A 21,884-nucleotide genomic window follows, 5' to 3' on the forward strand; every position below is an offset into this window, starting at 1 on the left:
CATTTGAGTTCAAATATTTTCTCTAATAAGACTACCCAGGCAGAAAATTTTATAAATGTCTGCCTAAAACAAAATAAATTGTACTGGCCATGAAGCAAAACCAAAATGAATAGCAGTTGTTGCTGTAATATGATACTTTTATATTTTACTGTGACTACTGTATTAGCTGCTTTTTTTTTTCAAACATTTCTACATGGAAATGTTAGCAATTAACTGAAACTCTAAGCATCTGTGAGCGGATTTGTTTAGTCTCTTAGCTGATCACTTTACTGAAAAACACAGTGAAGCATCTGCTGAGTAGAGAAGACCATCCAAATAGTTTCATGTGTAACAATAGTTCTCAAACAGTGGTTAACGTATGTTAATGTATGCATAGTTGCATGGATTCTAGCATCCATGAATAATTAATGTGTATGATAGCATCTTACAAACATTTCAAATAAATATATAAAATATCACTGCAAGGTAAAAATAAGATTATTGAATGTGTGTGATAGTTGCCAATCTACAGAGACCAAAGAACTGCAGAATTATTAGTGAACACAACACTGGTTAGAGAGTAGATACTGTTGGGTGATTAATTAAAACTATTTGAAACCACTTCCAGCTGAGTATAGCATCATTGTATTAATTCTATATTAATGTTGTATATTAAAAATGCAATAAAATTCTAGAGCAAGAAAACTAGCTTTGTGTATAAAAACCACAAAATAAGTGTCACTTCTAGAAAAGTGGCACTAACTGAAAGTGACACATATACACATATATGTGAGCTTAAATACACATGTAAACATCTGCTAGTAATTTGTTGGCATGATCAACAGAGAAATAGATATTGGTTTTCTGGGAAGACAAGATCCAGTATTTCACACACATTCCCTATCTACTACAATGATTTTTATCTTTGTGTCAGCTAGTTACTCTCCTCAGAAAAGAACTCCTGAGCTCATGAAAATAGATTTCAAACATTCTTAGACATGTGTCATCCTCAATGAATTTTATTTCTTTCACCTTTACTTTATAAGTCAAAACTTTCCTTTCTTCAAATTAAACTGTCTCCCCCCCACACCATGAGACTGTCTTGCTTGTAGCATCAAAACCCTTGTGCTGTATCTTGCTGTTCTTAGCAACTCAATGGAAACATTCATCTTCCTGTTTTTGTTAATTGAAAAGCTTATTTATTTGTTTTTATTATTGGGTCTGAGTAACTTCCCAGAAGTACTGAATGGGCCAAGAGCCATTCCAGTAATACCAGACCCAGCTTTGTAGCTGCTTGGCCCATGGTTCTGTTTGTCCCTAGATCTCACTGGTGGTAGTACTCAAGAGATGATGTCATGTAGTTTAAGGGGATTATATTTCATTACAGAAGTCATGTTCTCCATATCTCTCTATCTCGACCCTATGTAAGATTCTTAGTACATGTTCTAACATTATGACTCCAATTTTCAAATGTTTTCTCTCTGTAAACTCTTGCATGCATATTTACTAGATATTAACTGAGATCTACCTTGTGAGCTGAAAATTCATTAGTTGATATGTCACATGGCATTGCTCTTCAGATCTTACAGGGACTTTATAATTATTTATAGGACACTAACATTTGTATACTTTAATTCTCCAATATACTTCTAAAACCAAATTCCCGACTTTGATCCTATTGCCATCAAAAAGTGGATATTAGAACATTTTATATTTATTACCTTGCTATTTATAAAATTTGATTATATATCATCTTCTTTCTTTTTCTTTTTCTTTCCTCTTTCTCTATTTCTTTTTTCTTTCTTTCTTTTCCTTTCTTTCTTTCCTTTTTTCTTCTTTCTTTCTTCCTTGCTTTCTTATTAACCTTTTTTCTTCTTTCTCTCTCTCTTTCTCTTTCTTTCTTTCTTTCTTTCTTTCTTTCTTTCTTTCTTTCTTTCTTTCTTTCTTTCTTTCTTTCTTTCTTTCTTTCTTTCTTTCTTTCTTTCTTTCTTTCTTTCTTTCTTTCTTTCTTTCTTTCTTTCTTTTTCTTTCTTCTTTCTTGGCTTTAGTACTCTCAGCAACATTTAGGGATTACTCCTGCTTCTATGATCAGAAATCATTCTTGGTAGATAGATTAAGGGAATCATATAGAATGTCAGGAATCAATCTGGGACAGCTATTTGCAAGGCAAAATTCCCTACCTACTGTGCTATCACTATAGCCACTTTTGTCTTTTTATGATTTCAATATTTTCATAATTGTTTTTGGTTCACACTTGGTAGTGCTTAGGGCTTATTTCTGGTGAAGATCACTTCTGGAAGAGCTCTGGATACCTTATATTGTACTGGTGGTCAAACCCAAGGTAGACATATACAAGACAAACATCTTACTCATTTCACTATTTGTGGGACCCCAGATTTGATCTTTTGTGTATTCCCAATAACATGTTACGTGATTTGAATTTTTATGACTGTTCAGTTTTATTTTCTTATTATGATAATTTGTTTATTATGCCTTTTTATATGTATTTATGCAACATTTCTTAATCATATTTTTGCTCATTTCTGTTACCTAACCAACCCAATTACATTTGACACAATAAATTAGATTATGATAGCTGCTGTTCAAATATTTTACTTACTTTCCCATATAAGTCATGTGAAATCAAGATTCCTTGATATCATATTCCAAAACAGTAACAATTCAAACCCACTTTTTCTTTTTAGTGTCATCTCCTATGACTGATGTAAATAACTGTTACTCTGCTAGAGCAGTTGAAATAGTCTCTACTAATATCTCAAAACTACCCCCATGGTTCTTCTTTATGACTCCAGTATATCTAAATAAATAGGAACCTCTAACTTTCAAACAGGGGGTTTAAATCACACAGATTGAGACAAAAAAGCATAGATGGGGACAAGGAAACACAGACAGACAGACAGGCTGTGCATTTATTCAATTCGGTATCATTCCTACCCAATTCCCAACATATGAGCTTAAGTCAACAGAGCTACTAGAAAGAGTTATCAATCACAATAAAAACTGCAATGGATACATTAAGAGCAAAGACTGGGAAACTTTATGGAGCCAATCAACAGGCCCCATTACAATAGAAAAAATGTCAAGATAATTTTCTTTATTTTTCCTTTTCCTTCTATATGTAGAAATCCCTAACATCTTCTATTATATCTCACCTGGGTTCATTTTTGTTTACCTGTAATATATTTTAAGATGTGTGCTGTTTAGCTTAGGAAACTCTAAATCTTGGGATTTGTATTTTGTTAACAGAAGATTTCCACAGTTTCCACAGTTTCTAAATTTAAGTCAATATATATATATATATATATATATAATTAAATTTAAGTTTTTTAATGAAAAAATTTTGGTTTAGAGAGCTGTAATAAAGATATAATATTCTTATTCAATGCATAATGTATGAAGCAAGAAAATTATCAGCCTTATACATTAAAATATATTAATTATAAGTGTGTATTTATGACTCAAACATAATGATACTATAAGCTGTAATTATGAAGTATAATTTTAGTAGAACATTTATATATCATAGAATTAGAAATGTCTTTCTCAATAGAAGTGAGGTAAATAATATTATTTACTGTGACCATTTAAATATTCCACTATAATTTAGTTGAATCTTTAGTGAAATAATCTTTATAAAGATTAGAAAAAAGGATTAGAAAACACATGAATCACAGGTACTTTTAAAACTTTAGTGTTTCCCAATCAAATGCCCTCTGTCATAAATTCAGACTAGTTATACAATTGTTTTATTTTTAAGAAAATGTACATATTATATTTTTCTTTGCTTTTTTTTATGGGGGGCACACCCCATAAAAGTACAGGGTTAACCTTCTCTCTGCATTAAGAAATCACTCCTGTCAGGCTCTGGGGATTATACTGGAGGCCAGGGACAGAATCAGGGCTGTCCAATCTAAGACAAATGCCCTACCCACTGTGCAATCACTCTGGCTTCTGAATAGGTCATTTGTATCTATGTAATAAACTTAAAATATTTTTCTTATGTTTTATCATATAGTCTCTCTTTTAGCATTTAGATCTGACAAACCATTAAATCATTCACTCTAAAATAAAGTTAACTTGGGGAGACATTGATAGTCCAATTACGTTATGTTACACTTCATCAAAATAATAAGTACTTCGCCAACTTTACAAAAACATCCGTTAGAAAGTCTGTGAATCAAGGAATTCAAGCCCATAAATTTTCTATAATTTGTAACATTTGTCTGTTTGCAGACTCATTTTATTCCTGATCTCCTAGACATCCTCTCATTGAGCTCATTTCTGCAGTACCAGGTTTACAATCTTTGGTGTTCTGGATCAATCTCTTGCTTATCCTCCTATTTCCCCATTCTTTGGGTGAAATTATAATTCACATACAAATGTATAATTGTAAGTATGATCCAGTAGGTCTACTAGAACTTAGTACTGTACAGTTATTTTTACTTTGCCGCCTTGTATCTAAAATCCAACTCAGCATCATCTTACATTGCCTTCCAAATATGCCTTCCTTTAATCACTTGGTTCTGTCTTTTCTATACTTATCTTTCTAGTTGAATTTCAGTAGTAGATTGTGTGCTTCCAAGAGATTATGGAAATATAAAGAGAAATAGTCACTGTGGGGCTAGAAGAATAGTACAGCGGTAGGGCATTTGTCTAGCATCAGGCCAGCGCATGTTCAGTTCCCAGCAACCATTTAGCATAGGAGTAATCCCTGAGTGCAGAGCCAGGAGTAAATTTTTAGTATTGCTGGGTGTAGTCCTCAGACAGAACTACAACAACAAGAAAAAAGAAATAGTTACTGAAGTTAAATAAAGCTGAATACATAAAATGTGGACCAAAATTGTTTTTAGTTCTTCTCTATTTCTTTATTAAAATACAATAAGAGGTCATAGATATAAATTTAGAGGTTAGGGTATTTGTATTTTATGCGGCCAATCTTGGTTTGTTCCTCAACCAGAAGTAATCCCTGAAAACAAAGACAGGAAGTTCCAAACCTTTCCTCGTAGTACACTAAGTATATCAGCAAGGTATGGCCCAGGCCCCTTTCCCTCCAATTTTTTAATATGTAACAAAATCATATTTCTAAAGATGTTCAGTGGAAGGCATTTACTCAATACATTTGATGTTTAGATTTTAATTGCATTCTTACAGTATACATAGTCTGAGCTTACATTTCTCTAGGATTTCATTGCTGCAGATAACAATACCTGAAAATTGAATCATTGGTATAGACTAAAACTGAAGAGTGGCTTTCTAACATAAAAGAGTGCCTTTCTCCCTTTGAATGATAAAAGAGCCCAAGTCTTTCATTAAGCTTCTGAAAAGAGTCTCAAAAGAAAACAGAATGCATCTTTATTTTCATTCGCACTTTTCTGTTTTGAGTAGGTCAAGAAATTTTAGACCCTGCTTTTATCTTTAGCTTTCTCATTTTTCCCTCCTCAATGCAGATCTCACAAATGTTTTCTTCAGTTTCTCATTTTCTGTAGTGCCAGGATTATCTATATTTTGGGAGTACTTTGCTGCATGCAATCTGCCCATTTCTGTCTCCTGTTTTCAATCATCTTCTTTATTACTGAACAACTCACTTCCAGCACTGAAATGTTTGAGCACTGTTTTCTCTATTTCACTTAAGATAACATGACACTAGACTTCAGGTTATTTGACTGTGTAAAGTAAATAGAACGTACAATCCTCAGCACATTTATTCTAGCTTTTTATGCAACATTTTGATATTTGTTTATAAAGTTTGGTTTTCACACTCCTTATTTGAAAACATTTTTTCAAGTTATTACTGAAAAAAAGTATTTGTTTGTTTGTTTTTTTTATTCTGATGCACATAATCGTCCTCACTCAGGGTTTAGTCCTGGCTCTGCACTCAGGAATCACTCCTGTAGGGCTCAGGGGAACAAGATGCTGGGGATTGAACCCACCCAGGTTCTCCACATGCAAGGCAAAGCCCCTAATGGCTAAACTGTCTCTCCGGTCCTATATTACTGAAAAATGTTTTACAAATTCCAGTGTCATCACAATGTTAAGAATCTATACTTGAGGGTTTTTTTTTCTTTCTCATTATTGGGAATTATATTTGTTATCATTAATTTAGATAAGCTAAAACTGTTTTTTTTTTTTGGATTTTATAATACAGGTATTTTAATAGAAAAATACACAGATTAAACTTTGCTACAACAATAATTTTGAAAACTTAAATTTCTAAAATCATAATAAATAATTGATTCTGCATTATTTTAGATAAAAGTTTAAACAACTTGGAATAATAAATAATAATTTAGTGATACTAACTTCTTTTTGCTTGCCACCAACAGTAAACATACTTCAGTAACAGATAAACTATTCTTTTTTTCCCCCTTTTTTGGGGAGGGGCACACCTGATGTTCACAAACCTGATGTTCAAGGGTTTCTCCTGGCTATGCTCTCAGAAATCGCTCCTTGGTTGGGGGACCATATGGGACGCTGAGGGATCAAACCATGGTCTGTCCTAGGTTAGCACAAGTAAGGCAAATGTCCTACTGCTTGCACCACCGCTCCAGTCTCAGATAAATTATTCTGAAAGAATGTTAAAAAATAATCATTTACTGGGGCTGGAGAGATAGCTTGGAGGTAGGGCATTTGCCTTGCATGCAGAAGGAAGGTGGTTTGAAACCCGGCATCCCATATGATCCCCCGCGCTTGCCAGGAGTGATTTCTGAGCGTAGAGCCAGGAGTAAACCCTGAGCGCTGCCGGGTGTGACCCCCCCAAAAAAAAAACAAAAACAAAAAAACAAAACAAAAATAATCATTTACAACCAATACTTTCTCATTTGAACACTTCTCTTAGTTTTTGAAAATTAACATATTTTTTTGGCCACACCATAATTTTAAATCACAGGTTGTTTATTACAAATAGTCTATCTAGAAAAGAAATTTATTCTAGCAGAACTATAGTTATTATATTTTGTATAAATAATTATTTGAAAGGTAACCTTAAAATTTTAATATATTGTAATAAATAAAATACTAAATTTTTATTTTAATATTAAATAAAAATTAATTATTTTTGTCAAGGCACCACTTATAATATATGATTGAGTTTAAAATAAATGTTCTGTCAAGGGCTCTAGTGATTGCCTAGAGGGTAGGGCATTTGCTTTGTACTTGGCCAACCAGGAGCCAAACTGATTGCATAGCTGGTAGAACATTTGCTTTGAACTTGGCCAACCTGTGTTTTATTCCCGGCAACCATGTGATCCTGGAGCCTACCACGAGTGATTTTTGAGTGCCGTGCCAGGAGTAACCCCTGTGTACTTTCCAAGTATGGCCCCTAAAAAAAACAAAAACAATGTCCTGCCAATAGACAGTCTCACTTCCTTCCACCAATGTCCCCATATTAATTCATCTCTCAGCCTTCTTTCTTCCTTATTTATTTCCTTTCTTCCTTTTCTTATTTCTTCTCTTATTTCTTTGTTTTCTGTCCTTTAGTTCCTCTTATTTCCTTTCTTTTCTTTCCTCTTCTTTCTTGTCTTTCTTCCTTTCTTCCTTCTCTCTTTTAGTCTTATTTTATTTTCTTTCTTCCTTCTCTCTTTTAGTCTTATTTCATTTTCTCTTTCTTCTTTCATTTTCTTTCTCTTTCTTCTTTTTCATTCTTTCCTTTTTTCTATTTTACTCTAATTGTCACATATTTGACATAGTTGATCATAATACATTTGTTGCTAGGTATTAGGAAGGAAAATTATTAAAAGAAAAAAAAGAAAAAGAAAGCAACAAGAAACTTTGCGAAAATTATTGTATCTTGAAATGAAGTCATGAAGTCCTTAACATAATATTTAGTAAGTCCTTGTTGCTAGTTGACCATTCTGTGTCTTCATTTATATTTAGTAAGTCCTTGTTGCTAGTTGACCATTCTGTGTCTTCATTTATTTCTGAACATTATGTGGCTTTAGATACACATTGGCATCTAAAGTGATGTGTTACAAGGGACATGACATTATTAAAAAAATGAATTTACTGCACAACCACAATCAAAAAGCCCAGGAATTCCAATAACTATTGCTGACACTGTGCCTTTTACAGAGCATGCTTTCTGCATCCATATTCTATAAGTACAAGAAGGTAGGGGACAGGGTGGTTGCACAGACTTCAAAAAATGTACTGGTAATATAACAAGCTAGAGGTGGATTTTTTTAATGTGTTTTTTTTTTTTTTTTTTTTTTTTTTTTTTGTCTATAGTGAGCTATAGAGTGGTGAAGTAGTGCCATTGTTGAAGAGTGATTTTTCATGATGGGTGCAGAAGCAAGGCCTTTGTTAAGGGCACAGGGACTTGGCCCACCCTCTCCTCTAGGTGTCACCAGCTTTCTGTTGCATGGTCAGTGCACCCAAGAAAATTTGTGGCTTGATTTATATCTTTGTCAAGAACAGGGTGAATTTGAGGAGCAGGTTTTATGCAGACATGGTTATAGCATTTTAGAATATATTTTTGAAACTTAATTTTAGGCAATTTGGTTTACAAAATTGGATGCATCTGGATACCACACATTCCACCAGAGGAACCATTTTCTTTTACAAAATTTACAGTGTCACCTTCCTCATACAAATCCTACTCTACCCCACACACATACATATTGATCTGATTTCTCCTGAACATAAATTCTCATTTTCTTTTATCTTTGAAAATGTATTGTTCCCCTGAAAGAGGAAGCCTCCTTTTTACCTTGCTGTCTGCTATTAGCACTCTAATTTTTGATTGAACCTCATTTTACATTTTTAATATTTCTGTGAAACCCTGGGCTTTTTCTCATGACCAGGTATTTAACAATTCCCCCAAATCATAGACTTTGGCTTTGAGTATAGGCTCACTGAGACTAAGATAATAGGCAATGCCCAAGGCAAATTCCCAAACCCAAAAGACTCCAACCAGATAAACCACTCTGTAGGAGGCTTGCTTTCTTTGTAATCTTCCTGCTGATAGATAAGAATTACAAAGGGGTGAGGGGGAAAATTATAAGGAGCCTATTAAAACAAAATACAAAGACTCAGTAGTGGGTACTATAGTACCCAACACTCACAAACACACTATGCCAAACTTAATCTTTGCTAAATTCCTTCCTATGTGAGTGGGGAGTTCCTTCTCTTTTCTCTACTTTCTAATAATAATCATAATAAAGTACCGTGTTTCCCCAAAACTAAGACAGTGTCTTATATTAATTTTTGCTCCCAAAGTTGTTCTAGGTCTTATTTTTAGGGAATGTCTTATTTTTCCATGAAGAATATGCTGCACATTTATTGTTAAATAAAAATAAAGGAAAATCATTATCTGTATGCAATATGGTAGTACGGTAGTTGTCAACACAAACCAGACAAACTAAAACCTACAACTGTCAGTCGGGGTAGCCTTAGCAACCAGTTTATGGTAAATTAATTTTCATTCCGAGACAGGGCTTTATTTTGGAGGATGCCTTATATTTTATCCAGAAGGAAACCTCTAAGTAGATCTTATTTTCGAAGGATGTCTTATTTTCAGGGAAACACAGTAGTATTTTTTTTTATCTAATAATTCAGTCTTAGCATTTTTATAGGAAACTGGGAACGATGGACCAACACAGAGACCAGCCATCAACACTTCTATATCACTCCTACCATGTTTCTTAATATCTTGCATGTTGGAGAGATCATTCTTTCTGTCTCTCTCCATCTAATTTCACTCAGCTTGCTACTCCCAAGATTTGTTCACATAGCAGCAAATTGCATGATTTCACTTTCCTGTATAGCCATTGTGTATATGTACCATAGTCTCTTTATCCAGTCATCTGTTCTTGACTATTTGATTATTTTCAAATTTGAGCTATTGTGAATAGTACTGCAATGAGCATAGAAATGCAGATATATTTTCCAAATAGTGTTTAAGTTGTTAAAGAACACATTGTTTACTACATTAGCAAATCAAGAAAGAAGTAGGCCATTAGAATTAAAGTAGAAATTGGAAGATTTCCAAAATTTAATATTTTAGTTTTTACTCTGCTTTTAAAGTTCTGGATTATTGTCTAGAAATTATCTGGTGTTTGCTGTGTTTGACAACCCCTCATATAATTAAATGATGCCTTTTGTTTTTTTGTAGTTAATGCTTATTTTATACAATTTCTAGTGTAAAAACTTGAAGGTGATACTCTTATTTAAGATCATAGAATTTTAAAAGTCTGTACAGAGAAGATAGCCAGCTTATTTGATATAATTTTATAACCCTGGGTGAATCAATGCCTAACAATTTTAATGAGTATGCTGCAGTGACTGATATTGAAATAAAAAAGATATAAATTCAGTACTAAGTATTATTAGATTATTAAATAAGAAAATGAAATTTACATTATTATTATTGTCTGAAATATATGCTCATAAAAACTTATATAGAGTCTATAATGTTTAGTTCCTCTTATTGTTGAATTATTTCTAGATGCATACTATACATGACTCTAAAATATATATACCTTGTCCATATTTGCAGTGTTATTTTCATATTTATTTGTCTCTAAACCTGAATAAGTATAATAAAAGTATATTTTACCTATTTTTCTTCACATTTTTGTGCTATTCATTAAAAAATTACTCTAATTTTAAAATAATGTTAAAATATATCCAATATTGTGTAGTTTTATAAAGTGATTAGTGGATATCTTGTAATAGTTACCAATATTTAAATAAAATACAAAAATCATGTGAGTCATGTAGTCCACATTTTATTAAAATTTTACTTTACATAGTTTTTGTAGAGATATAATTTCCTTCCATTACAAATTACATTTAGAAGAACCTAATACAAAATATAATTTTGAAGATATTATCTGCTAAATACTAAACTCTTTTTATTCAATTAACATGTCAATCACACAAGCATTATTATTTTTAACACATAAAATTGGTGACCTTTTATGTCATTATAAATGTACAGCACAGTTCCTTGATTGACAAATTAAAATCATTTTAAACTATCTAGCTTTGATATTTCTAAGTGATAAATTTAATTTTAAAATGTCAAGTTCTACACACCTTTTTATTTAACACAGAGTTAAGGAAGAAAAAATCCAATGAGGTGACTAGCTAGTAAGTTTAGCTGTGCATAAGATCTCCCCAACTTTGATCCCCTCCCCAACTCTGCATATGAGTCCATGTGTACTGTCAGGAGTGATCCCCCAGTGGTAAAACCAGAGAAGAGTGACAGGAAAATCTCTGCAATTTTGGGCTTGGTACCCTAAAAACAAATAAACAAACAAACAGAAATACAGGGCCATGTTTATTGGTTAGTTTGCTTAAATTTTCACCTAAAAATATGTTATGGTGAAGCTCATGTACATTTATGGTTAGAAAAACAGTGAGATAGCACAGCGGTAGGGTGTCTGCAGCCAACCCAGGACGGACATGGACGGTGGTTCAAATCCCAGCATCACATATGATTCCCTGAGCCTGCCAGGAGCAATTTCTGAGGACAGAGTCAGTAGTAATCCCTAAGCAACACCAGTATGACCCCAAAATCAAAATAAATAAATAAATGAATGAAAAATAAACAGTGAAGAAATATGAAGATAGGCTAAACTTTATTGAACACACCAAAAGCAATAAAGGTAATTATTCCTATAATATTATTAAAGGTTTTCCCTTATTATATAGATCAAAGAATAAGTCTTTCAATATTGTTGAATATTCAGAAAATGTATAATTTATAGTCTATAGATGTATGCATAGTATATTTAAAAGATTTAATTAATTATATGTCCATTTATTTCCCAAATTCCTTCCTTTATAAATTCATACTCAAAAGAACCCTATTGGGGAAGTTACTTCCATATTATTTATAAAGGACTGGGAGGACACACAACCTCTTCATAGGATTAATTCAATCTTACTAAGAAATATTTTTTGCATTGAATAAATATGATCCACAGAGTTTTAATTACTAAGAAGAAAATGTAATAATTAACAAAATTCAAATTAATGCATATTGCAAAGATAAAAATAGATTTTTAAAATGTCATTGAAGATTATTAATAGGATTCTATAATAGGACGCCTGGTTTAAAATCCTGATGTAATATAAGCAGTACATATTCTGGTAATGTAACAAAATTTTACATCTCAATATTAATATGCATGTGAATCATCAATTCAATCCTACTTAAGAGAATAATACAAATGCAATTCAAATAAAAACATTCTCAATAGGAGAAACCTGACCTAATATATTATAAGTGTAATATATCACATATAAATTATAATTTAGGCAGAACATGTTAATAAAAGAATCTGTCTACTTAATAACTATTGTCAGCCATTGAAGAGTTACACTAGTTTAACTTAGAATGTTTACCTCTTTTGTGAATCAGATAAAAAATACTCTTCCAAGATTTAATCAAGGACATGAAGCTTATAATTAAAAATAAATAAAATATATAAATGTTTTTACATCAATCTTTAAAATATATAACTACTATAACTATATTAAATTATCAGTATGTTTCATGCATAACTACTTTTAATAATGTCACTGAAATATATTAATATGCACATACTGAGAAATAAAATACTAAAAATATAGTTGATCACAATCAGAGAACAATTTCAGGTTAAAATTACCAATTTCAAAATCAAACATATTTGATTAATATTGTGATATTATTTCTGCCACAGTTTCACAGTCAGTATCTTTCCTCTACACAAAAGCATTGTCTAAAATATTTTATGCATTTGTCATAATGCCACAAGAGAACATCTTAATGTGTGGGTTTGATTTCATATGTGAATATGAAGAGATTAGAAATTGGTAGATCTCAGAATCTTCAGGATGCTTTAATGAATTGGAGACCCAGACTTCACTGGATGGTTGGAGTATAAATGCAGTGTAACTGATAATTTATTTCTAGTGGCAGTTTTGGGAGCTCAAAAATCAGGAAGAATCTGTTCTGATTTAAAAGCCATTGGGTAGGGGTAAATCCTATTTAGAGAAGATTCATCCTTCTATTTTTACATGTAAAGAGATGGAATTAAATGAGATCCAGGCTAATTAGAGCAATCTGATTTACTCAGAGTAATCTGCATTACCCAGTCTCCCCTTTTAAATATCAATCTCACTCAAAAACATCTTCACACTTATATGTGGACCCCTCTTTACTAAAGTATCTAATCACCTCTTGGCACAGTTGAAATGACACCCATGGAGTTATATTATACATATTCTGGATATTTATGAAAATATACAATTTCTATATAGTCTGTGTTCATACATTATATAAAATACAAGACAATTTTAAATGGAATGATGTTCTTCTTTGGAGGTTGGGAGAATAGTTGGTGGACTGAATATTTGCATTGAATGTGGGAATCGTGGTTCAAATTCTTGCACTACATGGTTTCAGTCACATTGAAAGGGAGCAATCCAAAATACAGAGCCAAATGTAACCCCTGAATACTGCTGTACCTGGCCTAAGAAATAAATAGAATGTTATATTCAGTTGGCAACAAATTTAAAATATATCCACGAGTGTAATTTTGTCAATTATCTTAACAACTGTTTCTATGTGCCTGTTAATTCTATTATCTAAGGGTCACCAGCGGAAATTGGAGGCCCGATTAGAGTCTGCCAGTTCTCTGTTTTAACTTCCACTAGGTGGAAGTTAATAAGATGAGTAAACTTCTTCTCATCTCCTTTTAAAGACTATTTTCTGAAGGTCAAGACCACTTTGACTCTTCATCAGCTTTATTTCATGAAGAGATCCATGGGGACACTATATTTTTATTTTTTTATTGATCTGATACCTCAGTTTTCTTTTTAAAACAAAGGATACTACTACTCAGATCAGATTCTGACTATGTCGCTGAAGATTTGACCACAATCACTCCAGGTTGGTGTAGAAGGGAGAAAAGTATGAGGGATAACAACTAGTACAAATTGACCCTTGGTAATGTTAGTTCTGATAAATCCTTTGTGTTCTAAAGGCAAATGTGTTTCGAATATGATTTAAATGTGTTTTTGCCTGAAAGGGTGCAAGGAGGAATGGTAAGGTGTTGGGTGTATAACTGAAGACACTTGTAGAGGGAAGGTCACAGTGGATTTGGGGATTGATATTAGAAAAATCGATGCCTGAGACAACTGTATTGCAGATAACTTGGTAAATAGGAGAAAAAAATATTTTAAAAACTAAAAAAAAAAAAACTGCTGCTATGGAGGAAACAGAATGGTTACCCTTTGTTGCCTTCTCAGAGACTTATCTTACTCTAACCTCTAGAATCTCTTTCATCTACTAGGGAGGTTAAATGAACAATGAAACCTTGAACACAATGAGCAATTGTGCTCATGGGGGTGGAAAGGAAAACGCTGAAGTAATTGAGAAGTTTGATCTCCCTACTTTGTATCACCCTTCTATCTGGACAACAAATTTGGTAACAAAATTTTGTATTACTCAACCCGTTATAGTTTGATTTTTTTTTCTGGCATTTGCCACTTCTAGTTGATATATTGCTAATAATAAAAATAAAAATGACAAACCAATCAGTTTAATTGAAAGTGGACTTTCATTTCCTAATACATCTATGGTTAAGCTAACAATATAAAAGTAAAGTATCAATAATAAAAAATAGTTAGTACATAAATAAAATAAAATATAAAATAAAATACATGTTCTCAAAGTGCTGAAGATAGTTGGACTTAATTTTCATTGATTTATTTTATGCAACTAATTTCCCACTGCGGCTCACCTAGAAATTTTATTTCATATGTTCTTACTTTGAAACTGGATGCTGCAATGCAAAACAAGGAATGTTTCCAATCTTTACATTGATAATTTACTTTTCTTAGAACATTTTGATTAAAATTTCCTGAGCTATATTGGATGTTTATTTCAAATATTATAAAAATAGTTTCTTCTTATATATAAAAATAATAAAACATTAGATATGGGTATTTTTCAATTAAAGCAGAGAAAGCCCATTTTGTTTTCATAAATTATAAGGTTCTAGAAATGTGTGAAATATAGTACTACTAATTTAATGTACTATGTTTTTAGATAGATTGTATTTCTAACTCTTGTTCTCAAGTGCTTCAGTTAAGACTCAGAAAGATCACCTATATATAATCTTTGATTTATAAAGCTGTTTACTTATTCTCCTTTCTTTCCTTCAAAATTATTGGTAATAAATACTGTGGCATTTTCAGAAGGAATTAATACCATTTCTAGACATTTTAGGTAATAGATATTAATGCAATTGTAGAAGAATTGGTACCATTTCTAGAAATTACATAATTTTGTCATACTATTGCTCATAAAATCAGTTTCAAAAACTTATCATAATTAGTGTAGGCAATTCATCTTATAAAAGTTATACAAGGTCATATTGTTTTAATATTTATATATTAGCCAAAATGATAATTATGTTATAAAATTTATGTAAATAATATATTTTCAATTCTTTGACTTTTATATACGTGCTAGGCATCATGCTCTATTTCTTTGTCCTTCTAGAAACCTAGTGATTAGCACATTGTAAACCAAATATTTTAAAATGAATTTTCATAATTAATGAATGCCCAAATCAAAATGAGAATTCCAGCGGTAGCCTTTTGAATAAGTCACACCACGACATAATTAGAATTGAGTTTTCCTTATGCCAGATGAATAAGTAAGTAGAGAGGGTATATGCAGCATAAAGACATGATTGTATATGTGTAAAATGACAACATTCCAATCATGTAAGAAATGAGGTTAATGCTTAACAAATTAATGAATGAATTTAAGCCAAGTAAATTCTTTCTAAGAACAATTGAATGTCATCCATTTTATAGAAATAATTAGTATATAGTTGAAAAAGAATTATTTTTCTGTTAAATACATTATTGTAGATAAAACTACTTTAATGTAAGGAAAATGCACATAAATAAGAAAATATAATTTATTAGAGTAGAAGGGACATTAATTATATGTAAATATATTCCTGTTTGCATCTAAGGAAATATTTTATAACTCTTATTTATACATCATATATTTAACTTAAATTTTAATCAAGTCACTTAAACTTGAGGTGCTAAAATGCTTTAATCAATAATGCAATGTTCAATTTGACACTATTTATTATTCTCGATATCAAACAAGTTCCAATGGCATGACATGTTCTTATTTTATACAATTAGAGTCTCATTGAAGGAATTTATTTAAGGTCACAAATCAAGTTTCAATATCAAATCAAGTTTTCAATGTCATGTTTGCTAAACACAGAAGTAAAATTATGTATATCACCAAATGACACATACTCAATGCTTTGTAATGGAGTTTAATATTTCTATGAAATGCTTATATAAAGTGCTAAATTCATTTTTTTGCCAAATTCATTTTTATAACAATCACTGACATTATTTTTTCATAAGTGGTACATATTGTTTCAAGTTCAAGATTAAAAACATTTTAACTAGAATATTTCTCCCATAAATATGGAAAAGTATGCTTGATGGATAAACAACTACATATTGTAAAGTTATTATGAAGTATCAATTCTCAAAGATCTAGCTGAGAACTTGTGATTCTCCGAAAGAAACTCTCTTGACACATAAATACAAAATTTTGAACATGCATCAACAAAGCAGCTAGAAAGACAAAGGGAGGACAACTGGCATTGCTTGATGTATTTTAAGAAGAAAAAAATTTCAAGGAAGGTTGTATTATATTTAAGAGTCAAAACAAAGAAAACTCCTCAGAGAATTTACGAATCTTTTTTTAAAGAAAAAAACAATTCTTCATTGTCAATAACATTGTGTGTATATATGTATATATAAGTATATGTATATGTATCTATGATTGTGTATGTGTATATATGTTTGTATACATAACAACAGGAAGAGAACATACTTTAACAGTGAAATTTTAAAAGTTTTCTTAATTAATTTCTGTGTTTCTCCAAAAGTATATTTATGTCTGGGGCTGGAACTGTGGCGCAGGCCGTAAGGCTTCTGCTTTGCCTGCATTAGCCTAGGATGGACCCCGGTTCTATCCTCCTCCTCAGGCATCCCATATGGTCCCCCAAGCTAAGAGTGATTTCTGAACGCATAGCCAGGAGTAACCCCTGAGTAACAGTAGGTGTGTCTGAAAAAAAAAAAAAAAGTATATTTTGACTCGGTTTGGACAGACTGGTGTGCCTGGAACCCAGAGTCAGTCTTATGTCAATAAACTTCTGGGGTGAGGCCTTTTTGTAATCACATCAAGGATTTTTTCCATTTTCACCATTTTTCTGGAATTATGCAAACAGTGGTGATTGCCACTATCACACCTTTACTATATCTTTTTACTCTTATCCTTTAAGGAAAAAAATTCAATTTACTGAACTTAAAAACAAATAACTGTAGTAGAATGCCTGTCTCGAATACAGGCAGGGGATGGGAAGGGGATTGTTACACTGCTGAAGGGGGGTGCTTTTTTGTGACTGTAACCCAACTATGATCATGTTACTTAAATAAAAAAAAATATATTTAAAAAAAAGTATATCCAGGGCCCGGAGAGATAGCACAGTGGCGTTTGCCTTGCAAACAGCCAATCCAGGACCAAAGGTGGTTGGCTCGAATCCCGGTGTCCCATATGGTCCCCATGCCTGCCAGGAGCTATTTCTGAGCAGACAGCCAGGAGTCACCCCTGAGCAAAGCCGGGTGTGGCCCAAAACCCAAAAGAAATAGTATATCCATATCTTACTTTACATTACTTGCTTTACATTCTGTCTACCCAATATGTACTCTAAATTTAAAACAAAGAAAAAACATTTTAAATAAAAAGCACCAAAATAAATTAAGAAAATAGGGCTAAAGAGATAACACAATGGCCATTGTACGCACCTGCAAATGAAAACTTTGGTTTGATCTCCTTAACCAACACACTAAAAGAGATCCTTGAGCACAGAGCTAAAAGTAATTTTTGAGCACCTCCTGGTATGGCCCCAAAAGATAAGCAAACAAATACATGGTGAAATCAGTGTTGAAAATTTAATCTTCCAAGGAGCAGGAAAAATTTTCAAATTGTAGATTGATACATAATGACACAAGCTTTATGTTACAAGGGAGAACTCAAAAATCGAATCAATGAAACAATATTCATTAGCGAAAAATGGTAACAGTTATTCAGCAATCAGTTAAAATATAGGAATGATAAATGAAATTGACCCCAAGATCCAAATATCTATTATTTCATTAATATAAGCATGTATGTAATTAAAATTAAACCGAAAGTTTAAAAGGTTTAAGGTTTAAAGGTAAGGCAATTTTACAAGAAGAGTGGATCTCATGTTTTATCGCTGAAGAATACTTATTGCATATATGAGAAAAACATCTTAAAGCATATTGAATAACTGGTTGGAAAGAATATAGTTCAGGAGAGGACTCAAAACAAGAAGTTCACAAATACCAACTCGTGGGCTTGATAGCTATATCTACAAATTAAAAATATATTGATTGTAGATGTTATTGTCTAGAATAAGAAATAAAAATGACTTTTTATTTTTAAAAAGAAAAAAATCAAGGAAGATAGTATTATATTTAAGAGTCAAAACAAAGGAAACTCCTCAGAGCATTCACAAATCTTTTTTTAAAGAAGAAACAATTCTTCATCATCAATATAACTTCAAAATATTAAGACTTTTATTTTATTATGAGGAATGACAGCTGGCATTGCTCAGCATCACTCCTAGAACTGCGCAGGTGATCATAAATGTCATTGACTATTTAACACAAGTTAGTTGCATATAAATAGGTGATTTCTCTCTTATGCTATCTGTCCAGTACTGCAAAAACTATAAAAGTTAAAGTGGTTTTTCATGTCTAAGACAATATTTTGTTTTTAAGTGTATACAATTGCTTAAAATTGTTGATGGGTAGATTTTCAGATAGTTTAAATGAAATTATTAGTTTTAGCTATTTGATTTCTATTATATTTACTATAGTTTAGGTTTACCTACAGTTTAATTTACCTACAATTAATACTTAATGATGTATTCAACATTATTGAACTCAAATATTCTTTGTGTAAAATATTTATGCTATCGATAGTTTCATTTCTTTTACTACATTTGAACATTTTTTACCTAAGTACTCAAGTGTAAACTTCCATTATTTTATTTAATAGAAATAATGAAAATCCAGAATGTCCTTTTCTCTGTTCTGCTTTGAAAGTGATCTTTAATTTAATCTTATAAATAAAAGTGTGTCTTTCTTCATTATGAAATTTAGTAATGTGTATTTAATTTATTTTTTTAACTTTTATCAATGTATCCAAAATAGTGTTTTTATATCTTTAGAAAATTAAATTTGGATTTTGTTCATATTCTATTTTTATTAATATATTTCAATTTTGTTAAGTTTCTATCTAGTCTTAATATGTTATTCTTGATTCTTTATTTCAGGTTTACATTTATTCCAGTACATTATTGTGAATATCTATATCACTAATTTACAGTATAACTTTACCTTTTGTATAGGTAAGTATGAGACAAATTCCATAGTTACATAAATAGGCTATCTCCCTAATAATGCACAGGAAGCCTAGAAATCCTGCTTGGGATTTTTGGGCACTTAGGCCAAGAGTTCAATTCAATAGCCGAAGGGATGAGATGCTATTTTATCCCTGCAGTACTGAGGATGACCAAAACCACTGTTAAGGAATTTAGGAGAGTGGGAAGTCCAGAGTTACAAACACAGATTCATGAGGGGACCATGCAGTCAAATCAGACTAAGCATATTCTAGGCATGTAACTTAACCGCTGTAATAATCCCAAATATTAGTTTATTTTTAAATGTATCTTTATTTTCATTTCTCTCAAAGTATTTTTAACTCCCCTTGCTGTCTTTTTTGACAAAGTGGTTATTTAGAATAATGTTGTTGAATTTAAATTTTTTCCCAAATATCTTTCTGTTCCTGAGCTATAATTTTGTTTGATGTATTTAGAAAATACATTTTGTGTTATTCCAATACTTGTAAATTTATTGAAACATGCTTTATGGCCCCATGTATGATAGGTTTTAAAGAATATTTCATTTATTTTGTGTTGTTGAGAAGCGTATATATTCTGCTGTCAAGAGGAGTTGTGTTTTCTACATATCTTTTGGTCAAGTTGTATTACCTAAATCATATTTCTTTATCTGTTGAATTCTCTCCATGTTGAATGCAAGGCTTTAAAATCTTGATAAATATATGTAGAGCTCCCTGTCATAGTACATGCACCCATTTTTCATTATCAAAAGTCCTTCTAAACTTTTGCAATCAGTATTTGTTTTAAAGATTAATTTTGGCTCAGATCAGTATTGCACTCCATATTTTTTATGGTTTTTCTTTATATAATATTTGGTCATGCTGTTATTTTTAATATTTAAAAATATTTCATTGTAAATATACCTATGTGAGCATATGGTCTTCCAACTAGTCAGTTTTAACTTTTAATTATATTCTTTCATCATAATTGTGATTTATATTAATTATAATTGCATATTCTACTTTATTTTTCACATTGCATGGTTTATAAAAGTGATTAGTAGTAAGGTTTTGTACACAAAACACTCATTTTGGGAGATGTTGGCCACCTGGAGGTGTTAAGGGGTTATTTCTGGCTCTAAGCTCAGAAAGTACAACTGGTAGTGCTTTGGGACCTTATGAGATGCAGAGTTACAAACTCGGGTGACCATTTGCAAGGCAAATGTCCCCCACGTTGTGCTATCCTACATACACAAAACATTTCAGCAATTCCCCCTCTATAAAGTGTCCAGTTCCCTCCACCATTGTCTGCTACCCCAACAACCTTTCCTCCTTCACTTCAGTACTCAATTTCCTACAGAAATCTAATTCAGATCAAATTTTAGATTCTGTTGCCTTTCCTCAGTTATTATTTCCATTTTGCTTATTTATTTATCTATTTATTTTTGGTTTTTGGCTACACCCGGTGACGCTCATGGATTACATAACTTTTCGCTCAGAAATCGGGGAATTGAACTGCGGTCTGTCCTAGGCTAGGGCCGGTAAGATAGACGCCTTACCCCTTGCGCCACATCTCCGCCCCCGTTATCTCTTTGAGATAATTTCTGTTCCTTTTAGCTCCTCCATTATTGATAGAGAAATTAGTATTCTCATTCATTTTTGTAAGCACTTTACATATATCTTTTTAATTAACCCTTTATCTGTTGAATGGTGGCAAATATACTTTCCTACCCAGTCTTTGTAATATCTGTATTCTGGTCATTACTTTGGCGTTGTAAATACTTTGTGGATTTATAAAGTTCTATTTTTTCAACATTACTTCTTTGTACTTGGTATAGTCAATTAATTTGAATAATTTTGAATAATTTTATTTCTCTGGCATTGTTTTCACAGTATTATTTTTAATGCTCAATTCTTTTAGGTCCATGTATTTTACTATATTAAATTACCTGATCCAGGGTAATGGTACAATGAATAGAGAACTTGCCTTAAATGTGGCTAATTTGGGTTCAATCCACAGCACCATAAATAGAGTCCTGGGCCCATATATAATCTGTGAGCATAGAGCCAGGAGTAAACCCAGATGTGGCCTCCAAAATACAACCAAATAAACTTAATTTTTTATACCGATTTTTTTTTGTATTTTGGACCATATGCTTAACATTTACTCCTGGCTTTACACTCAAGTATCAGTACTGGTTGAACTCAGGGGACCATATAGATGTCAATATATCCAAGCTAATTGCATGAAAAATAAGTGCCTTACCTGCTAAACTATCACTCTGGTCTAGCTCAAAAATTTTTTTAGACCACACCTAGCTATGAACAAGGATTATTCTTAGCTTTTGTGTCCAGCAGTGACTCGTGGCAGTGCTCATGGAATTTGATATACTTCCGGGAATTTGAACCAGGG

At 31.8% G+C, this 21,884-nt stretch overlaps 1 protein-coding gene across 1 annotated transcript in view; it reads left to right on the plus strand.

Annotated features, from left to right (window-relative positions):
• Positions 1–21,884, plus strand: part of CDH12 (cadherin 12) — a 1,029,254-nt gene that overhangs the window by 90,121 nt on the left and 917,249 nt on the right. The window lies entirely within an intron of this gene.

Source organism: Suncus etruscus, chromosome 2 (genome assembly GCF_024139225.1).
Source record: "Suncus etruscus isolate mSunEtr1 chromosome 2, mSunEtr1.pri.cur, whole genome shotgun sequence".
Lineage (NCBI taxonomy): Eukaryota > Metazoa > Chordata > Mammalia > Eulipotyphla > Soricidae > Suncus > Suncus etruscus.